Source organism: Lissotriton vulgaris, chromosome 8 (genome assembly GCF_964263255.1).
Source record: "Lissotriton vulgaris chromosome 8, aLisVul1.2, whole genome shotgun sequence".
NCBI lineage: Eukaryota > Metazoa > Chordata > Amphibia > Caudata > Salamandridae > Lissotriton > Lissotriton vulgaris.
This window is the reverse complement of record NC_141696.1, coordinates 1,313,549,377-1,313,561,850: the sequence shown is the minus strand read 5'-3', so window position 1 is coordinate 1,313,561,850 and position 12,474 is coordinate 1,313,549,377.

Genomic DNA, 12,474 nt, shown 5'->3' with positions numbered 1-12,474 from the left:
GCTGGGGCCAGGTCACCAGTGTAGTGGTCCGAAAAGGACATGGAGTGAGCAGTAATGAGCTAGATAAAGTCCTAGCCATGTGCTGTAGGTCCAGAAACTTGTAGGCTTGGGACAGAGCAGGGCACTGCTGTAGGCCAGGATCCAGGCAGTGAGGGGAGCCACTTGTAGGAGCCCCCAAGCAGATAGTAAGGGGAGGGCCCTTTTGGTGGCAGGGCCCGGACAAATCGAGGGTGGACTGGGATCCTGGTGGTGGGCAGCTCAGCTGTGGGGGGAATGAGTTTCCCCATGGTGGGAGTGCCCCTCCTAATCCTGTTGTAGGCAGGCCATCTCGGGTAGTACCTGCATGGGACAAAGAGTGTAGTCTCTTCATTGGCATGCCCCCTGCAGGGCAAGCCCAGATCGAGTGGAGTCCCGCACAAGTGGGCACAGTCAGCAGTGGGTGGAGCCCCCTGGACCCTAAGAGCGAGCATGGAGGGTCCTCATGAAGTGTCCATCACTGTGTCAATGAGTAGGGCTGCACAGGGGGTGTTTTAAGGCCTCACTATATAAGTATGTGTGCACCCTCCAGAGCAGCACCAGGTATCTGGATGGGCCCATGGGGGCCTTATAATCCTGCCAGTTACTGCAGGCAGTAGGTGGGGCTCTCGTGGGCACCCAGAGTCGGCAGGCGACAGTAGAATGCAGCCAACCACATCCTGCTAGCATAGAAGAGGCAAGGCTGAATGCGGGATGAGCAGCAGTGCACTCCGATCCTGCAAGGGCCAGGGGGCCCGTCAGCAGCTATAGAGGCGATCAAAGCCCATATATCATCTCAAAGTGTGCTCAGGTGTCTGCTTGGCATGGTTTCACTGGGGGTCGTCAGCAGAGGTGGCAGTGGCGCCAGGGGTGGCATGGTGCACAAATCTGGACCATGCTTTTCCCAGTTATCCGGACCCCCTGGAGAGCACCAGCCATCTTGGGCTGTAACTCCTCCCCATCGCATCCTGCCCCTAACAGCACGAGTCCAAAAATTAAATGTGCAAAAATCAATAAAACATTATTAAAATAACACAAATGTTGCAAAAATAAATACACACAACCCAAAATAAAAACACCTATACTCCTATGTACCACTTTTCCTCACTTTTGGGGTGTGCTTCCCCAACATCCTTCAACTTCAAATTGTTATACACGACTTTTGTTTACTTTAGGCAGATAAACCCCTCCAAACTCCTCTTTAACCCTCAAACCTCTATATACCACTTTCCCTTCCTTTTGGGGTTGCAAAATTTCCACCCCCTCTAACCCCAACCTCTGACATACCACTTGTCCTTACACCTACCCATTCCACTTTTAACTCAAGCCCCAATTTACCATGTTCTCTTAGTTTTCTGAGAGTAAACACCTTAACCCACTATAACTCAAAACCTCAAAAAACCCTATATACCATATTCCCTTACCTTTGGTCCTGCTACTTCCCCAAACCCCTATATTCCACTTTCCCTTACTTTTTGTGAGGTAAACCCATGCAACCAGTTGGTAAACCTATCAGCCTTAGGGCGGTCCTTTGCCTATTTCCCTCCATCTTTCCACCGGAGTTCATTTGTGTTGGTCTTAGGACTCTGTACACTTTACCACTGCTGACCAATGCATAAATGCTTGTGCTCACTTCTCTTAACATGGTTAAATTGGTTTACAGCTGGTTGGTATATGTAATTTACTCATAAGTCCCTGTAGAGTGTATACCATATACCCATGGCCTGAAAATTAAATGCTGCTTGTAGCACTTATTGTGTCACCCACTTAAATAGCCCCTTAAATCATGCCCCAGGCCTGCCATTGCAGCTTAAATGCAGATGTAGCCTGCCAATTCGACGTGGCAATGTAGCCCCATTGCCAAGCTTTAAACTTGCCTTTCATTACATATAGGTCACTCCTTAGGTAGGCCCTGGGTAGCCCATAAGGAAAGGTGCACTGTAATTAGAAGGTTGGACCTGCACTTCTAAGTTTTACATGTCCTGGTAGTGAAAGATTCCTAAATTCATTTTTCACTACTGGGAGGCCTATCTGTCAAATAGGATAATATTGGATTGTCTTAATACATTTAATAAGTGTTAACCTTTGATTGGGGACAGATAAGCATTTCATGTTTGGTATCTATGAAATTCTAATGAAAACAACCCCTTTTTATTGGTAAAGTCAGATTTTTTATCGCAATTTTGTAAAATGGCACTTTTAGAAAGTTAACACAAGGAGATGATGGACAGAGCACTGAAACTTTTCAGACACCCACCCCCAGTCACAGACGTGGGTTGAATCCATCACCGTTCTTTAGCTCACTTCGCCACCCCAGTTCAGACACAGCTATATTCAAATCAGTCTTGACTCTGTGCCTCATGTGAACAGTCCAGCCTGAACTACCAAGCCATATCTTCCCTGGACTGTAAAAAAGCCTCATGGGACTAGTTTCGGGCTAACAGACTTCATCAGCCAGGCTAGCTTCAATTCAGTGGCAAAGTGAGCAAGGGACCCATGTCTGGGCATACCCTGCCAACTTAGGGCAAACAAAGCAAACACAAGGAGATGATGGACAGAGCGCTGTAACTTTTCAGACACTCACCCCCAGTCACAGATCTGGGTTGAATCCATCATCGTTCTTTACACAGTTCACCACCCCAGTTCAGACACAGCTATATGCAATTTTAGAAAGTTGGAATTTTTCTACACTCTGCCATTTGGTACCTGCAGTCTTCCCTTGGTCACATGACTGGTTGTAGTTGCCAGATTGGGCCTACTGCTGGCTGGTTGGGGAAGTGGAGCTGGGCACAGCCCATTCTTGCAACTGAAAAGACTGTGCTCTGCCTTCATGCCTTCAAGCCTCCAGGGCCTTTAACTTGTCAGCACTGCACTGTATCTTCAGCCAAATTCCAAGCAGTTAAAAGAGAAACCTCTAGTAACGTCTTCCACATCAAAGAAGGTAGCAGGTATACAAATGAAACCCTTGGACCTACTCTGCCTAGAGCCTGCCTTCAAATCTCAGAGGCCTGATCTGCTGCTGAAGCCCTGCTTCTATACCTGAGCCCAGGACTACTAGAGAGACTCCAAGGGCTAGTTTGCTGGCCTGCCGTTCAGAACCAAAGGAACATAACAGTCTCCCACTATCTTGAACCTGCACCAGAACCCAGACTAAGTCTAACCCCCTAATTGGTGCCCCTTCAGTCCTGGGCCCTTGGTGGTGGTGTTAAATGTGCCCAGATAGCCAAAATCCAAAACTTGTGACTTAGACATTTTTGTCTGAACACTGGTCTGAGAACCGAGGGAAGAACAGGTCCAACCTGCTTGTCAATCCACCAGAGGTACATCGCAGGTCGGGCCTGACTCTGCAGTCGCGCCTGCTATGTTCTTCTCTGCAGCAGCAAATCCTATTTAGTGGTCCTCCGCCAAAGGGTAATCCGGTCTCCTAGAGCTCTCTTTGGCTTCAGCCTCCTGCCTTGTCTTGTTAGAAATTTTCAACTTCCAAAAACGTGACTACGTCCGAATGTAGAAATCTTCACTGCGACTTCGTCCAGCGGCTCTCCATCAACAATGCTACCTCTTTGTACACCGCATGCAGCCTTGCCCTGCTGAACTTGACCTTGTCAGGACTTTTTTTCCCAACATTTCTTGAAAGTCCAATGGTAAGCTCTGAAAGGGCCCAATACACTTCTTGTATCTGACCTCGGCTCGATCAAGGTCGGCCATATTTTTCGACTTTCACTCGGTCTCGCTCGACTAGAGTTCATTGGGTGGCGCATTGATCTTTTAGGTGCTAGTTTCTACTAAAAACTTTTAAAATCATAACTTGTGTTCTACAAATAGAATTTCTGTTGGCTTGGTGTGAAATTATTTATTGAAATGTACTTTCTAAATTGGTGTGGAATGTTTCTTGTTTTGTGTTTTAAGTGTATTACTGTTTGTCTGCTACATAAAGACTTTAAACATTGCCTCTAAGTTAAACCTAACTGTTTGTTTGCACCATGCTACCCAGGGTTAAGTACAGGTTAACTTAGTTACTTTTTGTGACTTACCTTGCCAGGGATTGGGGCTACCACCCCAATAGACCCCTAAACCACCTTAAACCACAATTAACCAAAGACTTACCTATACTTATCAATGGTGACCTATCAATTAGTTACCTATGTGTGATAAAACTCTGCATGGTAAAGGTATAACCAGTAAAGACATTCATGGTACAGATAACTGTGGTATAGGCTGTGTGATAAAGGTACCACGTGGTAAAACCTGCACTGAAAATATAACATGCCCTCTTTCTGTCTCTGGTCACTGCTTCTGGTAGGCTGACGACAGCCAGGCGCTTGAACTCACACCTCATTGTGTCCATGTTGTGGGTGCTCCTACTTGGAGCTGCTCCATTGCTACCTGGTGTGAGAATTAAAACTTTACACAAAGACTGTGCCTTGAAAGAAAACCAAGATGGCGGCAAGTCCTCTGGCTGTGTGAGCTGGTCTCAGCACTCTCTCCCCTGGATTACCTGCCGACCCTGAATCCTAAAGGATTTTTAATGAATTTCTAATGCACTTTCCCGGTAATTAGATCGTGTGTCTGCTGGATTTTGAACTTGCATCGCTTCGCGGCAGAAAAAGTTAAAAGCAAGCAATATTTCTCCTTATCTGTGAAGGGAATGCTCCGGTGGCCTAGTGTCTACAGAAGCTGTCTTCCGCATTGGATCCTGTCACTGCGGCGTTCGGCGGCCGGCAGCTTCTGTTTTGACTACGGTGTTCCTCCAGTGCCAATATGCCCCCAAAAGGTCAGACGAAGAACCCGCCTCGGAGCCTTGCGAAGACCGAATCCATAATGGCTCAACCTCCAGGTAGTCAGGCGGGAGTCGTACCTGGCGAAAGTTGCTAAAAGAGGCCAGTCAGACAACGCGGCTGTAAAAGTAGCGAAGAACGCTAAATCCGTTCCAGCGATGTTTAAATCTCGTGTAAGCAGCAACAACAAAACGCCACAGAGCCCACAGAGCCTGGTTGCTGCAAAATCTCGCTGCTCGCCTGCTGTGTCTCCTAAAGTCTTGATAATGTCCTCTATTGGTAAGGCAGTCAGCGTTCCTTCATTATCACCTTTGGCTGTTATGCCCAGTGCTAATGTTGGGGGCATCTGGGAAAGCGTAGTTGACCTGCCAGTGGTGGGGGCGCCTGGCAATAACACTCTTGGGACTATGTCTCACACCGAAGTTTTGCTGGATTTGGAGGCACAGCCCAGCGGACTGCTGGGAGTTGTAGTTCTCTCAGATTCAGTGCTTATTTTACAGATTTGGCAGTTGCTCACTTCCCTGCACATTCTGTAGTGCTCCCACAACAGCAAAATAACCCTACTCACAGAGCAATAATGCAAACTCCCCTACAGACTGTCTTAGTAAATCCCGATGGCGACACAGATGGCGACAACTTTTATTCACTGTCAGAACACAAGGGCTCCTCTGTGGATGATAATGGTTTGAAAAAGGACTGGACAGATGATGAGGATAGTGAGGTGGGGGACTGGCGTACAAACGATGCTTTGAATTCTGATGCTATTTTTAAGGGCCTGTGCACAGTTCAGAAGGTACCTCAAGATTCTTGCTCAAATACCGGTTCCCTAGCTTGGAACTATTCATTTTCTGCACAGCCTGGAGTACAAGGCAATTTTACAGACCTAGTCTCCAATGGCTCTGACCCACCTCCGGGCGAGAAGACACTGGCAATAATATATCAGACAATATTGGCACACCGTGAAGAGACTCGGCAGGAGAGTGCCTGCACACAAGGAGCATTTCGTAGGGTCCAAAACACCATTCGCAGAGTGGCCAAAACCTGTGCGGATATCGCTTATAGGATAGGTGAAGCAGAAGCACGGATCTCCACTCTCGAAGATGACTTGGCCACTCAAAAGACTTCTACAGACTCAATTAAATTCAGAGGGATGACATCCAGTGGAAACTTGTTGACATCGGAAATAGGGCCTGGAGAAACAACTTAAGAGTCCTGGGGGTTCCTGAAGGTATTGAAGGTTCAGATACTAGGCAGTTCGTGGCTGAACTATTAGCTGAGGCATTTCCTGAGGTTAAGGAATGGGATTGGCAACTTGAAATTCAGCGTGCTCACCGGTTCCCTTTCAAGCCAAAAAATCGTTCTGGCCAAACGTACAATAGACCCTGCGCTATTTTAATCTGTTTGAGTAGTTTTCTAGCTAGAGAAAGGATTTACGATTTAGCCAGGCCTGATAGGAGAAGAGCTGGGAAGGGCTGCCAGTTTTTCGTTAGACCTGATTTTTGCCCAGCTACGGTTGAACCGAGGTGGCTGGTCCCTCAGCTAATTGCGCCTTTTCAGTCCAAAGGTGCGCAGGTTTTTTTGCTTTTTCTTTTCAAACTTAAAGTCATCTATCAAGGCCAGATTAGATTCTTTGTTTCCCAAATCCAGGCTAAAGAGTTTATGGACTCAATCTAGATTGTTAAAGTTGTAAGGATTTCTTTGTATAGCTCTTCCTTTTTTGTAAAATCCTTAGTTTTTCACACAGGTGGCAATGCTCTATAAGGGGGATGATGCAATGTGTGTTTAGGAACCTTTTCATTTTTTTTGTTTTCCTTTTATATCTCCTTGGGCATGTCCTCTATTGGTATTTCCATGTTGGCAATGACTCCGGGGGGCCTACACTTATACCAGTTGTTCCATCACTTGGACCTCGATCCTGTTGCCTAGTTTGGGGAGTGGTGGGGTGAGGGGGGTGCTCGTGGATGGGTGTAAGGTTTGGGGGGTTGGGTTGGTGGGAGGGATGGGGTGCATATAAAAAAAAGCTTGAAAAATCCAACTTATCATGGCTCTTTGTTGAATATTGTTACTATTGTGATACTTTGTTATTATGTAGGGGGGCTGTTATTACTCTTTATGTATTAACTAGCTCAGGTTCTTTTTCTTTAAGACTGAATGCCGCTGGGTAGAATCTGCATAGCTTCATGGAATGTTTGTGGGCTGAATGACACGAAGAAGAGGGCCTTGTTTTCGAGAGTTTACCAGGCTCTACACTTAGAGGTACTGTGCCTGCAGGAAACACATATGCCCTGGAGCAATCGAGATTACTTGAAAATTCCTGGGTTTGATTTAAAATGGTGCTCCCGGCAGACTTCAATGATTAGGGGGGTGGCAATACTATTAAGACGCGGACTGGGATCTTGTTCGAGAACTAGCCAAGACAGTGGGGGGGCGATGGGCAATTGGCAAGCTTTTGATTAATGGTAGATCTTTAACTATCTGCACCATATATTGCTCAAATCTGGACGACCCTGCAGTCCTACACCACTTGAATGTAGAACTGGCTCTCTGGCCCCACCCCATTTGTCTTTGCGGGGATTTCAACATTAACCTGCCAGCTGATTTTAATTTTATTTGGGGGCAAAATTATGTAGGTAAGAAACCTAGAGTTTTTAGAGCTCTGCAAGCCTTGGTTTAGGAGTACTGTCTGACCGATCTTTGGTCCCATCATTGTAAAAATTCTGACGGCTATACATATTTCTCGGTTCCCCACAACAAAATTGTCCGCTTGGACTATTTTTTTTTGTCGCATCAACTGGCAGTTTCCACCTCGATTTCGATCTCACCCAGGATCATATCAGACCACAATCCTGTGATTATTGGTTGTACCTTAAGCCGTATTGCGAGGGTACCAAGGGTCTGGACTTTTGAGAGAAAACTTCTATTAGAGCAACCATATTTAGATCATACAAGGGCCTGGATATTAGAATTTGTAAATATTATTAGGGGGTCAACCCCTAGTAATATTGTTTAGGATACACTAAAGGCAGCAATCCCTGGCGAAACGAAGAGCTTTTCATCCCTTTGGAATTTTATAGTGTATTTCGGTCTGAGATTCGGGAGGACTTTTTAACAATACTTATAGAAGCTCAGTTAGGTCATATACCAGACTCATGGCGTCACACCACTATTATCCTTTTTAAAAAGAAAGATAAGCCTGAGTTAGACCCCTTATCATTCCACCCGGTATCGCTGATTAAAACGGACAGCAAGATATATGCAAAAATTCTGGCCACTAGATTAGCATTGGTGATCTCCCCACTAGTTTCAATACGCCAACATGGCTTCATTCCCGGTAGGGACACGGCGGACCATGTCCGCCGCGTTAATGCACTTTTGGACTGGGCCCAAGATATGAGATCTCCCCTCGGTGCGATCCTGTTGGACGCCGAAAAGGCGTTCGACAGGGTCACCTGGGGGTTTTTATGAAAAGTCCTTCGTTGGAAGTGGGTTTTTATGAAAAGTCCTTCGTTGGAATTGATTTTGCCCAGGGTTTATTCAAGCATTACAGTCACTTTACATTGCACCAGAAGCTACTCTGTCTATATCAGGTTCGGTCTCAAGATCATTTAATATCAGTAGGTACACCAGGCAGGGTTGCCCTTGCTCGCCCCTGATGTTCGCTCTCTATATTAACCCTTTTATAAGCAAAATTGAGATCTCCCCGAATATATCTACAGTCAGGGTCAATGTCTCTGAGTATTAGGTTCTGACATACGCCGATGATATCATAGTATTAACTAGTGACGTATCATCTTCATTCCCAGCTATTAAGAACCTAGCAGAACAGTATGGCCAATTCTCTGGTTACAAACTTAATGTCTGGAAAACCCAGGTTGTCCAATCCACAACTATGGGTCCCTCTGAAGCACCAGTGGTTCAAAATGCGATGTATTTAGGGATACAAATCACAGCTGCAGTTGACAGTATTCCAGACTTGAATATTTTGCCCACCATTTATACAGTTAGTTCTCCTTTGGTAAGATTAGATAATTTGCACCTATCTTTGTATGGGACAAGGAATGTTTTAAAAATGCTGATCTTACCAAAGTTTTTATATATATTTAGAACTATCCCACTTGAATTCGCACAGTCAAGCCTTGCTCGCGCGGACAGATGCTCTACAGATTTTTGTGGGGCAATCGCCAGCCTCGAAGGGTGGCAAAGTGGATGCACCTTCCGCTGGACAGGGGCGGGGTGGTCTGTGCCTAATCTGGTGCTATATAATTGGTCAGCTCTTCTACAGCACTTCGCTCTGCCGCTGTTCGGGGATAGGGCATTACTCCCACTTTTTTCTAGTCCCTCTATTTTTGTGATCGGTTTAGGGAAAGATGGTAAGGGGATACTATTGTCGGGTCTCGAACCTAGTTACTACAAAAAGACTAAGTTTAAGGTTATTATGTCAATGTACTTAGTTTGGAAGAAGGTTCGTCGGAAATGGTTAATTTCCAGCATCAATTATTATACACCTTTACCAGCAGCCAGATTGCTGCCCTCCATCTTCCAAGATCAGACCACATTTAGGTGGAGGATACATGGAATAATGGTTTTAGGGGACCTAGCCTGTGAGGGAAAGATGGCCTCTTTTTTATTTCTAAAAGATAAGTTTGGCCTTGACACGCATGAATTCTTCAAATATTTACAGGTCCGAAGCTATTTAGATGAACTGATACATCAAGTCCCCACCCTATTTGATAAGAATACACTTAAGGAATTGATTTTGAGGAGGTCACAAATCTGGCTGCTATATCAAAATCTTCTCTCTGGTCTCCCAGATGATCTCTCTTCTTACAATACTAAATGGGAGAATAAGTTAGGCTTGGATATCTCCCAGGCTCTAGAATTATCTAGTACTGTGCTAATCTCCGGTAGCCTACGATCCCAAAGCTTTATGGCTTTATTCGATCTCTATTATACCCCGGCCAAAATCTCTAAATAGGGAGGTAGAGGGGGTCATAGCTGCCCAAGATATGGCTTGGCAGCAGCTAACAACGTGCATATGATCCTCACTTGTCCTAAACTCAGTTCATTTCTTCAAGATGTCCAATTATTTATCAACGTAAGCCTTAATATCCCGGCTGTCCTATCCCCTTAGCTAGTAATATTGGGCTGTGAGACTGATTGTTTGCCTGTGAGAACAAGTTATGCTTCTGCTCTGTTATTTATTGCTATGTCTTTAACACAGCTTTGCATAACTTCAGAATGGATAAGTCCAGATGCCCCCACTTTTGTAAACTGGAGAGCGAGGATCCTCGCTCTCCACAATTTAGAATCAGCTGTTTTTCTAAGGGGGGTAGGAGGAGGCGCGAGAGGGGTCAGAAAATCTGGGCTCCATTCAAACAATGGCTTAGAAATTGATAACTGTATGCATTGGCTTTTGTTATCTTATTTTATTTATATTTCTTGATGTGGTATATGAGCTCTATGTGACCCACTCTCTTCTTCCCTTCCTTGCTTTGATGCCATTTTTTTTGTTAATTTTTTTTGGCCTCTCTGTCTCTGCACAAACCTGTAATATCTGTAATGTGTAGCCATAGTTAAGGTGTATGTTGTTATTTATCTGATTTGCTTTCAAGCTTGAACAATAAAAAAAATAAAAAATTAAAAAATTAAAGAAAACCAACCTAGCCTGGATCTGAATCCACATAACCTCACAGGAAAATATGTATAAACGTAGAATGCAAACAACTGCAATTTGGTCGAGTTCTTCTACTATGTATGTGCTCCACAGGGTACTTGAAGAGCTGCTTTGTAACTGCAGCTGGTGTCAGTGTAACAGTCTGTCTCCTAGAGGTGAGTGGACCACACTCTTTTTGCTGAAGCATCTCAACGATTGCCTGAAGCTGCCTGCTCTGAGAAGGAAGCAATGTGCCTGGCCCTGCTCGAGGAGAGAATGTCCAGGAAGAGAACCACGTGTATGTCCTCAGCACGGGACATTCCAGAGAAAGATGATGTTCCAAGAAAGTCTGGCTAGGAGAAGACCTATGCTGTGAAAAGGGTCTTTCAGATATCTCTGTGCAGTTCTTAAAAAAAGCAGTGTCCCCCCGAACGTATGGTGGAGTACCCCGATCCCCCCGGGAAGCCATTTTGGGCGGGAGGCGAGTCTCGGCTGGTATGCCCGAAGCGGCGTAGCCGGGGCGCGCCTTTTCCCGCCCAAGAGGGGGTTGTCCTAGACACCAACACCGCTAGCCACGCCCTGGAGGCGGATTGGAGGTGGGTACACGCCCGCCCGAAGAAGGATAAAAGGAGCGACAAGCCAAAGAAGCATCCTCTTGTTCCTGTGCTCTGAAGCTGCACCTCCCCGTTGCACGTGAGCTCGAGACGGAACGAAGAGCCATTTTTTGAGAATTTAATTGTGTGTTTTCTTCTTTCAGTGAGTTCGGGGCTTTCTGCTTAGGACCTTTGAGGAATATACGTGGACGATGCCTAGCAAGAAGGTCGGAAAGAGGATCGGGTCCGATCAGATGCTCCGTATGCTGATGAAAGACATGGCGGATATGAAAAAGCAGATGGCGGTAATGAATGGTGTTGGGGGGCCTAAGAGAGTCATCGGGCCGGCATTGCTGGGAGTAGTCCCTAGCGGGAGAGGCAGAAGGGCCAAGAAGGGAGCGTCGGGGGAGGAAGCCCCGGTGCCTGAAGTACCCCCTGCGCACCCGGTCACCCCGATCGAGGCCCCGACTCCGGTCCCAGATGTGGGCCAACCCATCCCTGTGGTAGTCACTCCAGTGAATGGGGAGGATATGCCTCCTGAGCTGGCTGCCCAGTTGGCGGCATGGTTAGGCAAAGAAAATGAGGGGGCCACGGCTGAGGAAGCCAGGGCAATAATGAAGCAGTTGCGGCAATCGAAAGATGCTGCGAAGGCACCGTCTCCTTTTGTTTCCCCGCAGGCTCCCGTGGAACAACCAGGGTCGGGCGTTGGTTCAGCAGGAACTACGGTCACAGTGGCCGGTTCAGGTAAGCCATTGCCGATTGCGGGGGAGGGATCGGTACCTTCAAGGAGGGAAAAAGTTGTTCAGCATATCCCGATGGATGTAAAAGAAAGGATATGGTCTGATAAATATGTGAACATGTTTTCCTTGTTGACCGATCATTATGAGATTGAGCATGTGAAAAATCAAAAAGAGTTTCTGCATCCTAGTGTATGGCGCGCCAAGATGGCCGCTTTCAGGGTGGATGAGTCGATCGACAATTGGGGCAGAGCGTTTGGAATGTTCATTGCAATTATGGGGGAACGTAGACCCGAATTGTTGGTGGGATTAGCCGTGTATCAGACACGTATCATGGAATTTTTTGGGACATATGGTGGCAATAATTGGTTGCATTACGATAGCATTTTTCGTAAGTCCAAGGAGCACGACTCATCCCTGACGTGGGATTGTTTCGACTCCATTTCCTGGCAGAAAATGGAGAAGTCAGGCTCGGCGAAGTCGCCATCTTTAGGGGGGGGGTATGGTCGAGTTTGCCCGCCATTCGCCTGGGACGCCCTTTCGGGCAGGATCGAGCAACGATCAGCACACAAAGAATAATGGCAACTCAGGTAAAAAAGGGGTCTGCTGGAGCTTTAACAGAGGTAAATGTACTAGGCCGCAGGGATCTTGCAGGTTTAGGCATGAATGTACTGGGTGCGGGCAGTCCTCTCACCCCGAGA